Source organism: Sturnira hondurensis, unplaced genomic scaffold (genome assembly GCF_014824575.4).
Source record: "Sturnira hondurensis isolate 20B ecotype Veracruz unplaced genomic scaffold, ASM1482457v3 Scaffold0006437, whole genome shotgun sequence".
NCBI classification, from domain to species: Eukaryota; Metazoa; Chordata; class Mammalia; order Chiroptera; family Phyllostomidae; genus Sturnira; species Sturnira hondurensis.
Genome location: NW_028079068.1, coordinates 10,304,166 through 10,318,916, shown reverse-complemented (window position 1 = coordinate 10,318,916; position 14,751 = coordinate 10,304,166).

The window sequence follows — 14,751 nt, the reverse complement described above, 5'->3', positions numbered from 1 at the left end:
GGCCCCCGCTCTGCTGCCCTGAGGGGCTGGGCGGAGGCTGATGAGTAGCAGGGATTGCCTACAGTTCCCCGGGGCCCTCTGTTTCTGGCTGGCTCTGCACCCCTCGGCTGTTTTCTTGACCCCCTCGGTGGTCAGGCCCTGAACTGCCAACACTCGCCTTCCCTCGAGGGCTAGCGAGGAGACACTGCATTGGCCAAGTCTGGGGTCTCCGAGCAAGGCCTGGCCTCGCCCAGCACTGTAGCCCCACCCGGAGTTCAGAGACAAACAAGACCTTAGACAGGAGCTGAGTGGGGGGAATAGCCGCTGTTCCCTCCAGGTGATATAAAGAGCAGGGGTCAGATGGTAAGGGGGCAGCGGGCAGTGGATTAAAACCACAGCTTGGGCCATCTGAGGAACCAGATGTCCTGGCACCCAGCAGTGACCTCGGGTTCCTGCTGTGTGTGTGTGTTTGTATGTACATATGTATATATGTATGTATGGAAGAGAGGGAGAGAGATCAAACTGTTTTTCCATTTGTTGATGCATTCATTGGCTGAATCTTGTATGTGCCCTGACCAGGGATCGAACCCACAACCTTGGCATATCAGGACAATGCTCATGGTTGGTTTGTTTGTTTAACAGTTTTATTGAGATATAATGCCCACACCCTAAATTCACCCATTTAAAACATACGTTGGATAGTTTAGAATATCCACAGGGTTGTGTAACCATCACCACAACCAACTTTAGAACATTTCACTCACCCCCAAAGGAGCCCCCACACCCTTTAACCCTCACCACTGCTTCCTGCCAGCAGCTGCTCCCCAGCCCCAGGCAGCCACTCATGTGCACGGTTTCTCCATGGGTTTGCCTGTTTTGGACACTTCATGTGAGCGAATCATGCAACATACGGTCCTTGTATCTGACTCCTTTCCCTTAGCATGTTTTCAGTGGTCATCTATGTTGTACCATTCATTAGCAAGTACTTCATGGCTTTCTATTGCCAAATAATATTCCGTTGTGTGTATTTGCCACATTTTACTTATCCAGTCACCCACTGATGCGCATTCGGGTTGTTCCCACTGTTCGGCTGATATAAACACGCACCGGCAAGTTTCTGTGCAGACATTTGCCTTAGTGTCTCTTGGGTCCATGCCGGGGCTGGAGTTTCTGGGTCACATGGGAACTCTGTCTTCAGCCTTTTGAGGAAATGCCGGATTGTTTTTCCAAAGCAACCGCACAATTGTGCATTCCCCCCAGAAGCACATGAGCGTTCCAACTTCGCCACGTCCTCCAGGACACGCGCCGTCTGACATTTTTAGCGTAGACATCCTAGTGCGGGCACAGTGGCATCTCCTTTTGTTTTGATGTGTTTCCCTAATGATGCGTGATGTCGAACATCTTTCCATGCGCTTACTTGTCATTTATATATTTTCTCTGGAGAAATGTCTATTCAGATCCTTGGCCCATTTTTAATGGGTTATTTGTTTTGAGTTATTTGTCTTCTTATCATTCAGTTGTAAGAGTTCTTTTTTAAAAATTGTTATTTATTTATTTTTGAGAAAGGAAAAGGGAAGGAGAAAGCGAGGGAGAGAAACATCAATGGGTGGTTGCATCTCATACGGTCCCCACTGGGGACCCAGCCCACCACCCAGGCATATGCCCTGACTGGGAATTGAACCAGTGACCCTTTGATTCACAGCCCACGCTCAATCCACTGAGCTACACCAGACAGGAGGTAAGAGTTCCTTTTATATTCTACATACAAGTCACTTTTCATGGATATGGCCAATATATTCTCCCACTTAACGGGTCATCTTTGCACTTTTTGATGATGTCCTTTGTGGTATAAAAGTTTAAAATTTTGATGAAACCAATTTATCTTTTGTCTTTTTTCATTGCTTATAGTTGGTGTCATATTTAAGGAAACATTGTCTAATCTAAGAATAGGAAGATTTATCTTTTTTAAAGATTCTATTTATTTATTTTTAGAAGGGAAGGGAAGGACAGAGGGATAGAAATATCAATGTGTGGTTGCGTCTCGTGCATCCCCTGCTGGGAACTGGCCTGCAACCCAGGCATGTGCCCTGACTGGGAATCGAACCACGATCCTCTGGTTCACAGGCCCGCGCTCAATCCACTGAGCTAAACCAGCCAGGGCTAAGAATAGGAAGATTTATCTTTATCTTAAAAATTTTTTTAATTTACTGATTTTAGAGAGAGGGAGGAAGGGAGAGAGAGGAAGAAACATTGATTTGTTGCTCCATTATGGATGCGCTCATTGGTTGACTCCTGTACGTGCCCTGACTGGGGATGGAGCCCACAGCCTTGGCGTATTGGGACAACACTCTAACCACTGAGCCACCTGCCCAGGGCTGTCCCCATGTTTTTTTTGTAAGAGTATTTGCTCCTATATCTAGGTCTTCGATCCTCTTGGAGCTAATTTTTACATATGGTGTGAGGTGTGGCTCTGTTGTTAGATGCGCACATTTATAATTGTCACCGTTCGGAGGGATTGTCCCTTCATCATTATGAAATGCCCCTGTTTATCTTTAGTACTTTTTTGTTTTAAAAACTATTTTGTCTGATAACAGTCTAGTACCCCCAGTTTTATGTTTGCTGTTGGCATGATACATCTTTTCCTGTTCTTTTTCTTTAAGTCTACTTGTATCTCTAACTCTTAAATGTATACTCGTGGACAGCGCATTGTTGGGCCTTGATTTTTAATCTGGTCTGATGATCTCTGCCTGTTTGATCCATTCACATTGTCGATAGAGTTGCATTTGGGTTTGCCATTTTATTAACACTTGTTTTCTAAATATCTCTCATCTTTTTGTGTCTCTGTTCCTCCTACAATGCATTTTTTGCATTAAGTGAATATTTTCTAGTAGAACATTTAAATGATTCCATTCGTGATATTTTTTACTACACTTTTGGTTCTTTTCCTAGTGGCTGCTCTAGGGTTTACCTGTGGACAGGTAAACTGTCCGCAGGAAAGGGCCTGAGTAGCGCGCCAGGGCACGACAGTTGCCGGAGGAGGGACGGCATTGGACGAGGGGCCACAGCGGGCGGAGGCGCTGAGCTGGCCACACGGTGGCCCCAGTGAGCAATACAGCGGCTGCAGCTCCGACGGAGCTTTGAGGGCTTGCACCGCCCTCAGGAGCTCTTCAGATTGTATGAGTCGGAACAGATGTCTAGGTCCACGAAAACGCGTGTTTTAAAGTCTGGGCACGAGGTCTTGGTGGCCCTGTGGTTAGACTCCCTGGGCACCTGCCCCTGTGGCTGCATCCTGCACCTTGAACCCGCCTCAGTGTGCACCCTAGGGCTGGTCCTTTGCCTGCACAGACCAAGAGCCGGTGGGAGCAGGGCTCACTGGGAGTGTTGGCCTTTCCCTCTTCCCTTCCCTAGAGCACCCTGAAATTCAAGGCCTCATATGGAAGGGGCTGGAAGGCAGGTAAAGCAGGAAGGGTGGGAGGAGGGGGGTGTGAGGGTGAGGACGGGTTGGGGATGCAGGGATGCTGAAAGCTTCTGCCTTCTTGGTTTCCCCAGTGGCCCTGCAGACAAAACAGAGGGCCCCTGTTGGGATCCCATTGCGAGTGCATCTGGAAATCCTCAGGAGTAAACCTGAGAGCAGGAAGCAGGCAGAGCATGGGACAAAGTGAAGACCCAGGGTCCCCTACACACCAGGGATCAGTTCATATGTCGTGGATAGGGCCTCACACTGCACTGCTTGTTATGACTTCCGTGGGGGCCCAGACTGGGGACATTGGGGGTCAGAGTTCAACCTCTGCTTGGTGAGGTTGAAGCTGAAGCATAATGAGGGGTCCTCTGCCCTTTAATCCTCACCCCAGGCCCCAGCTGATGCCCAGTTGCAAGAGTTGCAGCCTACCAAGCTCTGGTTCAAGGTAGAGGTGGGGGTACAATGTCTGAGGACCCCCAGGACAGACCTCTAAGGAGGGGGCGTGCCCTAATCCCTGGCCCCCTGGTTCCCTTCCCCTAAGCCCCCTGGCCTCCCACCCTGACCCACATCCCAACCCCAGTGCTGATTCCTGGATGCCAGGGACGCGGAGCCCCTCATGAGCTCTTCCCTGTGACGTTTGGGCCTTCCCACCTGTCTGCCTCTCACCCGTGGACCCACAGCAGCTTTCACCAAGCCAAGCCCCACTGGGGTGTGTGCAGGGTGCCACAGGGGTGGTTTACCGCCAGGCCAGCACCCTCGGGGTGAAGCACGCAGGACAGAGAATGCGCACGCACGGGGCAGGGGAGCGTGTGCCCAGCCCAGGGCCAGGCCCCTTTCAACCCTGCCAGTGGCTGAGCGGAAAGCCTCCCCTGCCCAGCAGCTGCGCCCAGCCCAATCTCCCAGGGCACTCTGAGAGCAAGCATGGTCCCAAGGCCCTGCTGGGCTCTGCTCCTCCCCCTGGGAGGCCTGCGCTAGGGAACAGGGCAGCTGCTTACAGATGTGCCACAGTACACTCATCAGGCTGACAGAGCCCTTGGTCTCCACCCTGCTGTGCCCCATCCTTCCCTGCCACACCAGCGCCTGACTGGACCCTGTGAGCCAGCCTATGTCCCTGTGTGGCCCAGATGGAGAAGGTGGGTCCTAGGGGGTGGGGGGCCCTGTGTAGGTTTCTAGGGAGAAGGGGGAAGAGGAGCAAGGCCTCTTTGCAGGGCCGCAAAGGCTCCCCAGTGCCTGCCCACATCCTACCTGCCCCATAGCCTCTGCTCCTCTGGCTCAGGGTCCTGTGTAGGACCCTGAAGTGGGTGGGTACTCAGGAAGTAGTCCTGAACGGCCTAGAGTGGGGGGAAGACCTTGGGGAAAATGATCCACCTTGTTCTTAGGGTTGGTAGGAACTGGCTCCTTCCCATTCATTCTGTTACTCATCCATTTTCAAATTCATCATTCATTCATTTATTCAGGATTCTCCAGCCTGGAAGAGGAGCTGAGACACTTGGCTGTCCCTGGGGAGAAGACTGAGGTAACCGAGGATTCGGGGTTTGCCCCTTATTCCCACGTGAGACCCCCTGCTTTCCCAGTGGCTCTGGTTTCTTGCTACCCCCTCCCTGTCCATCCCTGCTTTTTACTCCAGGCCCTAACACAGCTGACTTCTTTGGCCTGTGTGACCTGGGCTTCTTGGCCTCTGGATGCTGGTGGATTTGGCTCACGAGAGGCATTGGCAAAGGTAGGAAGGTGGGAGAGTGAAACGGATGGTGCCCCCAGCATCGCCATGGCCACAGGTCCTTTGGAGAGTGGTGATGATTCCTCGCTGATGCTGGGCCACAGATGCCTAAAAGCTCCCCAGGGGCTTTTATAAACCTGTTCACACCTCTGTTTAATGCCACCTGTGTTATGTCAGGACCCTCGCATCCACCACTGAGGGAGGGCTTTTTGTCGGGGTCCGGGGGGTTGGGGGTGCAGCTGGGAACCTGAGCAAAGTTACCAAGCTCTCAGAGACCATGCTCAGCCCAGAGAGCTGCAAGGACGTTAGGAGAGGGACCAGCGGGACAACCGGGGCCTAGACCCAGGAGAACCAGGCGAAGGGAGGGAGGGACAGAGAGGGTAAGAGCAATGGACCTGCCTCTTTGTAAAGGGCCTGTTCTCTCTCTCACTTTTTTTCCAGTTCCTGAGAAGGTTTATTTTAGACTTACACAAAGAGTTCTTTAAGACGTATCATCTACAGTATCAGTCTTTCGCTTGCATTAAAAAAACACAAACTAAATTTGTTAAGTTATTCCTAAAACTTAAAAAAAATTTTTTTTTGCCTCTGGCTGGTGTGGCTCAGTGGATTGAGCTCTGGCCTATAAACCAAAGGGTCACCGGTTCAATTCCCAGTCAGGACACATGCCTGGGTTACAGGCCAGGTCCCCAACAAGGGGCACATGAGAGGCAACCACACATTGGTGTTTCTCTCCCTTTTCTTCTCCCTCCCTTCCCTCTCTAAAATAAATAAAATCTATAAAAATTTTTTGTTTTACTTCCGGCCAAGATGGAGGCATAGGTAGATACACTTTGCCTCCTCCCACTACCAAAAAAAAAGGACGACAACAACAAATTTAAAATAAAAAAATAACCAAAACTGCCAGAAAATCGAACTGTATGGAAGTCTGACAACCAAGGAGTTAAAGAAGAAACATTCATCCGGACTGGTAGGAAGGGCAGAGACAGGCAGCCGGGGCGGAGAGGACTGGAGGCAAGGAGGCAGCTGGTGGACTGCCCCCTCCCCACCCACCCCGTTTTTCACTCCAGGCCCAAACAGCTGACTTCCTTGGCCTGTGTGACCTGGGTTCCTTGGGGCGGTCCCACATTTGCATGCAAAAAACTGGGAAGAACAACTGGGGGACGAGACAGACTGTGCAATCCAGGGTTCCAGTGCAGGGAAATAAAGCCTCAGAGCCTCTGCCTGTAAAAACCTGAGGGGATTGTGGTGGCAGGAGAAACTCCCAGCCTCACAGGAGAGTTCACTGGGGAGACCCACAGGGTCCTAGAACCCACACAAACCCACTACCTGGGAATCAGCATCGGAAGGGTCCAATTTGCCTGTAGGTAGTGGGGGAAGGGACTAAAAGTCATCAGAGATCTGAGCAAGCCACATTGTTTCCTCCTGGACCCCTCCCCCACACACAGTGCCACAGCCCAGTGAGTGAAAATATGTAAAGCTCTGCCCCTTACTACATAGCAGAAGTGCGGAGACAAAAAAAATATGACCCAAATGAAAGAACAGATCAAAGCTCCAAAAATAGAACTGATTGATGAGGAGACAGCCAACCTATCACATGCAGAGTTCAAAACACTGGTAATCAGGATGCTCACTGAATTAATTGAGTTTGGTCACAAAATAGAGGAAGAAGTGAAGGCTATGAAAAGTGAAATAATGGAAAATATACAGGGAACCAATAGTGAAGGGAAGGAAACTGGGACTCAAATCAACAATTTGGACCAGAAGGAAGAAATAGACATTCAACCAGAATGGAATGAACAAACAAGAATTCAAAAAAAAAAATAAGGAAAGGCTTAGGAACCTCTAGGACAACTTTAAATGTTCCAACATCCGAATCATAGAGATGCCAGAAGGAGAAGAGGAAGACCAAGAAATTAAAAACTTGTTTAAAAAAATAATGAAGGAGAACTTCCCCAGTCTGGCAAAGGAAATAGACTTCTAGGAAGCCCAGGAAGCTCACAGAGTCCCAAAGAAGTTGGACCCAAGAAGGAACACACCAAGGCACATCATAATTACATTAGCCAAGATAAAAATGAAGGAGAGAGTCCTAGAGGCAGCAAGAGATAAGGGGACAGTCACCTACAAAGGAATTCCCATCAGACTGTCAGCTGATTTCTCAAAAGAGACCTTACAGGCAAGAAGGGGCTGGAAAGAAGTATTCCAAGTCATGAAAGGCAAGGACCTACATCCAAGATTGCTTTATCCAGCAAAGCTTTCATTTAGAATGGAAGGACAGATAAAGTGCTTCTCAGATAAGGTCAAGTTCAAGGAGTTCATCATCACCAAGCCCTTATTATATGAAATGTTAAAGGGACTTATCTAAGAAAAAGAAAATAAAAAATATGAATAGTAAAATGACAACAAACTCATAACTATCAACAACAGAACCTAAAACAATAAAAACGAACTAAGCAAACGACTAGAACAGGAACAGAATCGCAGAAATGGAGATCACATGGAGGGTTATCAGTGGGGAGGGGGAGGGGGAGAGTGGGGAAAAGGTATAGGGAATAAGAAGCATAATTGATAGCTACAAAATAGACGAGGGAAGGTTAAGAATAGTATGGGAAATGGATAAGCCAAAGAACTTATATGTATGACCCCTGGACATGAACTAAGGGGGAGTAGGGGAATGCCGGTGGGAGGAGGGGTGCAGAGTGAAAGGAAATAAGGGGGAGGAAAGAAATGGGACAACTGAAATAGCATAATAAATAAAATATATTTAAAAATAAAATAAAAGCAATAAAAATGTTATTGATTGATTTTTAAAAGATTTTATTTTTAAATATATTTTATTGATTATGCCATTACAGTTGTCTTATTCCCCCCTTCATTCCCCTCCACCCTGCACACCCCTCCCCCACTATTTCCCCCTTTAGTTTATGTCCATGTGTCTCAAGTTCTTTAGCTTCTATATTTCCCATACTATTCTTGTCCTCCCCCCTATCTATTTTCTACCTACTGTCTATGCTATTTTCTGTGCCTTCTCCCCCCTTCTCCTCCTCCCACTCCCCTGTTGCTAACCCTCCATGTGATCTCCATTTGTATGTTTCCACTCCTGATCTAGCTGTCCTCTTAGTTTGCTTTTGTTTTAGGTGTGGTTATTAATAACTGTGAGTTTGCTGTACTTTCACTGTTCATATTTTTTATCTTCTTTTTCTTTTTTTAAATTAATTAATTAATTTATTTATCTTTAGAGAGGAAGGGAAGGAGAGAAGGAGAGAAATATCAATGTATGGTTGCCTCTCATGAGTCCCCTGCCAGAAACTGGCCTGCAACCCAGGCATGTGCTCTGACTGGGAATTGAACCACGATCGTGTGGTTCGCAGGCCCGAGCTCAATCCACTGAGCTACACCAGCCACGGCTTATCTTCTTTTTCTTAGATAAATCCCTTTAACATTTCATATAATAAGGGCTTGGTGATGATGAACTCCTTCAACATGACCTTACCTGAGAAGCACTTTATCTGCCCTTCCATTCTAAATGAAAGCTTTGCTGGATAAAGCAATCTTGGATGTAGGTCTTTGGATTTCATGACTTGGAATACTTCTTTCCAGCCCCTTCTTGCCTGTAAGGTCTCTTTTGAGAAATCAGCTGACAGTCTGATGGGAATTCCTTTGTAGGTGACTGTCCCCTTATCTCTTGCTGCCNTTTTATCTTCTTTTTCTTTTTTTAAATTAATTAATTAATTTATTTATCTTTAGAGAGGAAGGGAAGGAGAGAAGGAGAGAAATATCAATGTATGTTTGCCTCTCATGAGTCCCCTGCCAGAAACTGGCCTGCAACCCAGGCATGTGCCCTGACTGGGAATTGAACCGCGATCGTGTGGTTCGCAGGCCCGAGCTCAATCCACTGAGCTACACCAGCCACGGCTTATCTTCTTTTTCTTAGATAAGTCCCTTTAACATTTCATATAATAAGGGCTTGGTGATGATGAACTCCTTCAACATGACCTTACCTGAGAAGCACTTTATCTGCCCTTCCATTCTAAATGAAAGCTTTGCTGGATAAAGCAATCTTGGATGTAGGTCTTTGGATTTCATGACTTGGAATACTTCTTTCCAGCCCCTTCTTGCCTGTAAGGTCTCTTTTGAGAAATCAGCTGACAGTCTGATGGGAATTCCTTTGTAGGTGACTGTCCCCTTATCTCTTGCTGCCTCTAGGACTCTCTCCTTCATTTTTATCTTGGCTAATGTAATTATGATGTGCCTTGGTGTGTTCCTTCTTGGGTCCAACTTCTTTGGGACTCTGTGAGCTTCCTGGGCTTCCTAGAAGTCTATTTCCTTTGCCAGACTGGGGAAGTTCTCCTTTATTATTTGTTCAAAGAACTTTCCCACTTGTCCCTCTTCCTCTTCCCCTTCTGGTACCCCTATAATTCAGATGTTGGAACATTTAAAGATGTCCTGGAGGTTCCTAAGCCTCTCCTCATTTTTTTGAATTCTTGTTTCTGTCTTCTTTTCTGTTTGGTCATTTTTTCTTCCTTCTGGTCCAATCCCTTGATTTGAGTCCCAGTTTTCTTTCCATCACTATTGGTTTCCTCTGCATTTCCCTTCATTTCAATTAGCTTAGCCTTCATTTGTTCCTCTAATTTGTGAATAAAATCAACCACTTCTGTGAGCATCCTGATCACCAGTATTTTGAACTGTGCATCTGATAGGTTGGCTATTTCTTGGTTGCTTAAAAGTATTGGCTCTGAGGCTTTGAGCCGTTCTCCTTGAGCCATATGTTTTGGTCTGTTCACACCTATTATGTATGAGGGGCAGAGCCTTAAGTGTTCACCAGGGTGGGGTGACCCAGTTGCTGGGTTGTGACACTGTATGTGGGGGCAGGGTCAGAGAGGGGCAATGGCTTTTGTTTCACTCTCTCTCGGATTTCGGTCCCCTCTGCTGCTTCCTGCAAGCAAACTGGGTCCCCCTGGTGTTGGCTCCCAGGTGTGTTGGCCTGTTCACCCTCCAGGACCCTGTGGGTCTCTCCAATGAACTCTTTGTGAGCCTGGGAGCTTCTCAGAGAGCGTTCAGCACCTTGACCACGAAAGTTTTTCCAGTTGGTGCTTTTAGGCTTTAATTCCTGGCACTGGGGCCCTGGGTTGTGTGGTCTATCTCACTGCTCGCTCCTTCACCTGGTTTATCTGCACATGGATGTGTGACCACGGTCTGCAGCAGCCTTGTGCCCTCACTGGGTCCACCCATTGCCACCCCGTGCCTGGGATTTGCCAACCATCACCTGAGCCTGGGTCAGTCCAGCCACTTTTTCCTGCATGACCCGCTCGGCCAGCCGCTGACTGCGTCCCTCTTACCGGTCTGGCTGAATGGTTCCTTGTTGTTGGACTTCCGTACAGTTCAATTTTCTGTCCTTTGATTGCATTTTTATTACTAAAACTTTGTTGTCTTTAGACTGGTTGTGCAAGGAGACACAGTGTTTCCACCCACTCCTCCATCTTGTCCAGAAGTCAAAATACTCAGATTTTATTTATTTATCTTTAGAGGGGAAGGGAAGGAGAGAGGGAGAGAAATATCAATGTATGGTTGCTTCTTATGTGTCCCCTGCTGGGAACTGGCCTGCAACCCAGGCATCTGCCCTGACTGCAAATCAAATGGGTGACCTTTTGGTTCACAGGCCGGTACTAATGCACTGAGCCACACCGGCCAGGGCTAAAGTTTTTATTTATTTTTAATTTACATACAATGGAATTCACTTTCCTCAGTGCAGGTCTGGGTTCCAGCCAATGCAGAGTGTGGTGTAACTACCCCAGTTAAGACAAAGATCACTTCCCACAGCCTTTCACTGCTCCTATGCTCACCCTCTTGCCTGTGCTCTTCTCCCATCCCATAGTTTCTCGTGCCTATCCCTAGCCTGGGGCAGCTGGAGAGTGGGCGGCCTTTCTCAGGGGCCATCATCGTTTCCTGGGCACGTGGGCCATCTTTTCTACACAGACCACACCCCTGGGCCAGCGCACAGGGAGGAGGCCCCAGCAGGCCACTCCCTCTGCCCTCCCAGTAGAGGGAAAGAGTAGGAGCACGTCAAGGTGGGGGGCACTTGGGTGGGGACAGCGCCAGGAAGCTCCGGGCTTCCAGAGTGTGGTGTTTGTGTGCCTTCTGGCTCTGCCTGCCCCCGGGCCTCAGAGAGGACAGCTGGTGACAGTGAGGCAGCCACCCAGAACCCGCAGAAGACAGGCTCTGCTCTGTGGAGCAGCGCTTGTGTGTTTATGGCGCTATCACTTCACCCACTGCCTGCCCCGCGCTGGGCTCAGCCCCATCCTCGCTGCTGAGGTGCGGTTCCAGGTGGTCGGCACTGCAGTGTCAACCGCGCTCTTTGTAAACAGGCACACCACGGCTCAGACAGGCTGGGGGCCTTACCCAAGTTCTACAGCCAGGACCTGGGCTCAGGTCTGTCCGCCTCCACTGTGGCCGCACGTCACTCCTGGTTCAGTCTGGGTCAATACTGTGCTTCGTTTCACTAGTTCGCTGTGTGCCTTTGGGTGAACTGCCCAACATTTTTGAACGTCGATGTCTTCGTCTGTAAAACGAAGGTGATACAGACTCCTGCCTGTGCAGCTGTTGTGAGAATCGGATGTGGCCCTGGGGTTTGGGGACCAGTAGGTTCCCTGTTAGTGTTACGGGTTGAATTGTTTCCCCCAAACTCATATGCTGAAGTCCTAACCCCTAGGAACGTCGCATCTCTTGGAAATGCGCTCACTGCAGATGTAATGAGTTAAAACGAAGTCATTAGGGTGGGCCCTAATCCAACACAACAGGCGTCCTTGTAAAAAGAGGAAATTTGACTACAAATACAACCCAGGGAAAGCCCCATGTGAAGTCAAAGGCAGAGGCCAGTGTGATACTCCCGTAAGTCAAGGAACACCAGAGCTAATGCTAAGATCACAAGGATGTAAGCTGACTGGGCTGTTCAAGTTCAAGGGGTTAGAAGAGGCCACTCCGCTGCTGCTTTGTCAGTGGAGATTCTACTAAGGTCCCCTCCATAGTGGCTGGTTGTGGCGATGAAATGCAGTAACGTGTGGAAAGTGCTTAGTGGTGTCGAGGTATATTAAGGCCTCATCAGTGTTATCTACTTGCATGTGCATCTTAGTGAGCCCAGCGTGTGGCCCACCCTCCCCAGGACATCACATCCCTTCCCAGCAGGGCCCTAGCCAGCGTGTCCCTCAGCCTTGAGCTGCAGCCTGGTGGTGACCAGTCCCGGCTCTTCACAGCTCGGGATGGGCTGTTCCTCTGCCTAGGCCCCCCCACTGCCCTGTCCATCCTTCCTGATCCTCAAACCACAGAGACAACATGGGGTTGTGTTACTGAACAGGGTCCAAGGGGGGCAATATTTGGCCCACCCAGGGATGCCCAAAAAACTGTTACAGAACAGATATACCAGGGCCGGACTCCAAAGGGTGGTATACTAACACCGTCCGGACCCCCTACTGGGCCTGATCAGGAAAGACATCTCTCAAGGCCAGAGATTTGTGAAAAGGAAACAAAATGTTTCTTTTAATGCTATTCAGACCTAACGTCTTCATTAAAATATCAAAGTCCTTTAAGGTATACACCTACACACACACACACACACACACACACACACAGCGCTCCCTTCTCCCCCTGTCCTAACTCTGGGTACCGTGAATCAGGAAAAAAGCACACGTCTGTGTTTCAGGGCACTGGCCCCATCAGCTGTGTTGACGTCCAAGCAGGATCTCCAATTAATCCGAAGTCATGCGGCGCCTTCTCACGGTCCACTGGCAAGAGTTCTTTGTACCCATTTTTCCAGTCAAAGTCTCTCCTGCTTTCCAGGCCATGTGGCCAAAGGCAGCACCCCAAAGCCGTGTGGACCTCTTCTACCAAGGCTGCAGGGGTCCGCACTCCACCAAAAGCACGTGTCTTTCTTTTTCACCTGGCTGCCGGGATCTCCATTCTGGCAAAGCTGTGTGGTCTTCCCTTTCACCTGGGCAAGAGGGGGTCCTAACTCTGCCCCAAACCGCACGGCTCCCTCCCCAATGGCTGCCATGTCTGGGTTTAAATCTCCTTGCCAATCTTCCTCCGTACCCCTATTTCTGACTCCTCCCACGATCAGTTACACCTGCCAGTATGTCTGTATTATTACAAGTTTACTGGGCTGCCATCATTAGTCTGGGCAGGTGTGGCCCCATGTCCTAGAGCCAATCTTCTCCAAGCTCCCACACAGGCACTGTAACTCGGGGGACCTGCCCCCAGTTACATCCTTGGGGGGAGTGACTTCATCCCCCTGGCTCCAAGCCTGGCCACAGCCATTTAACATATCCAAGTGACCCGCCAAAGGCTATAGATGTGTTAAACGACCAGGCCAAGGCTGTGGCTGTACAAAACAGCCTTTCATGTTCCTGCTCCATGTGTCCCTTCCCCCAGCTCACACCTGTGGGGGAAGGGGTGAGGACATCTTATATGTCTCTCCAATATTCCTATACACCTTGAGTTCTGGACACCACTCCAAATCTTTTTTGGGGCCCCCCTCTTGGCTGCACCCTATCAGTTGGGCACACTTCCTCTCTAGACCACTGAGTTCCAGGTGGGACCCAGGACCCCTGGGCCCACTGTGCCCTTGCCCAGTCCTTTCAGGCACTCCTAGGACCTGCTACTTCAAAGCCAAGCCTTCTCAGTGAGTTGGGGAGCCATGAGAAAGCCCCTGTAACTCTTCCCTTCCTTTTTCTTGTCTAGCCCCAGACTCCCACCCCATGTTGTCCCCAGACCAGCTGTCAGGCCAGGGGGCCTCCCTGAGGCCTTGGAAGTGCTGCCTCAGGAGAGAAGAAGAAGGAGGAAGATTGCTTGAAGAAATAGGGGAGACCTGGTCCTCAGGCTGACAGGGATCAGCAGGGAACCTCGGCTCGCCCACACCCACCAGCTCCCGCATGGCCCAGTCTGCCCACTATGATGCCTGAGTGGGTTTCGGGGTCCCAGCTGGCTCCTGGCTTGGATACCTGGGAAACACTGCGATTCCAGGACCCTGGCCTGGTCAGAAGTGCCCCCAGACTCCCCTCAGTTAGGTCTGACATCCACTCTTCCCCGAGAAGGCCCAAGAGAGCGAAGCAGACCCAGGGCCTGCCAGAGTCCTTTAGTTCCCGGGGACCTCTGCTTTCTTGACTTTCTGCCCCTCCTCCTCCCCATCAGAAGCTACAGGAGCAGCTGAGCAGCTTGAGGGGTGCCCCACCCACAGCTCCCAGGCCAGACCCCAACAGGGTTGTAACGTTGACCCTAGGGTGACTGGCTGGCAGGAGCCAAACACCTGTCTCCACAGCTCTGCCTATGCTCCGACCCACACTCCCACACACACACAGACATGCAAACACACACATGGAATGCTCAACCCAGGACCTGACCCAGCCTGCCCCTCAGGAGGTCAGAGAGGGACAGCTAGGACACTCTCCTCCGCCAGTGAAGTGTTAAGAAGACACTTGGAGGGACTTCCGCCAAGATGGAGGCATAGGTGGAAGCACTGTGCCTTCTCCCACAACCAAGTTTGAACACAACAAAGGTTTGGAGAACTAGGACACACCCAAAGACCAGAAAACGGAATTATACGGAA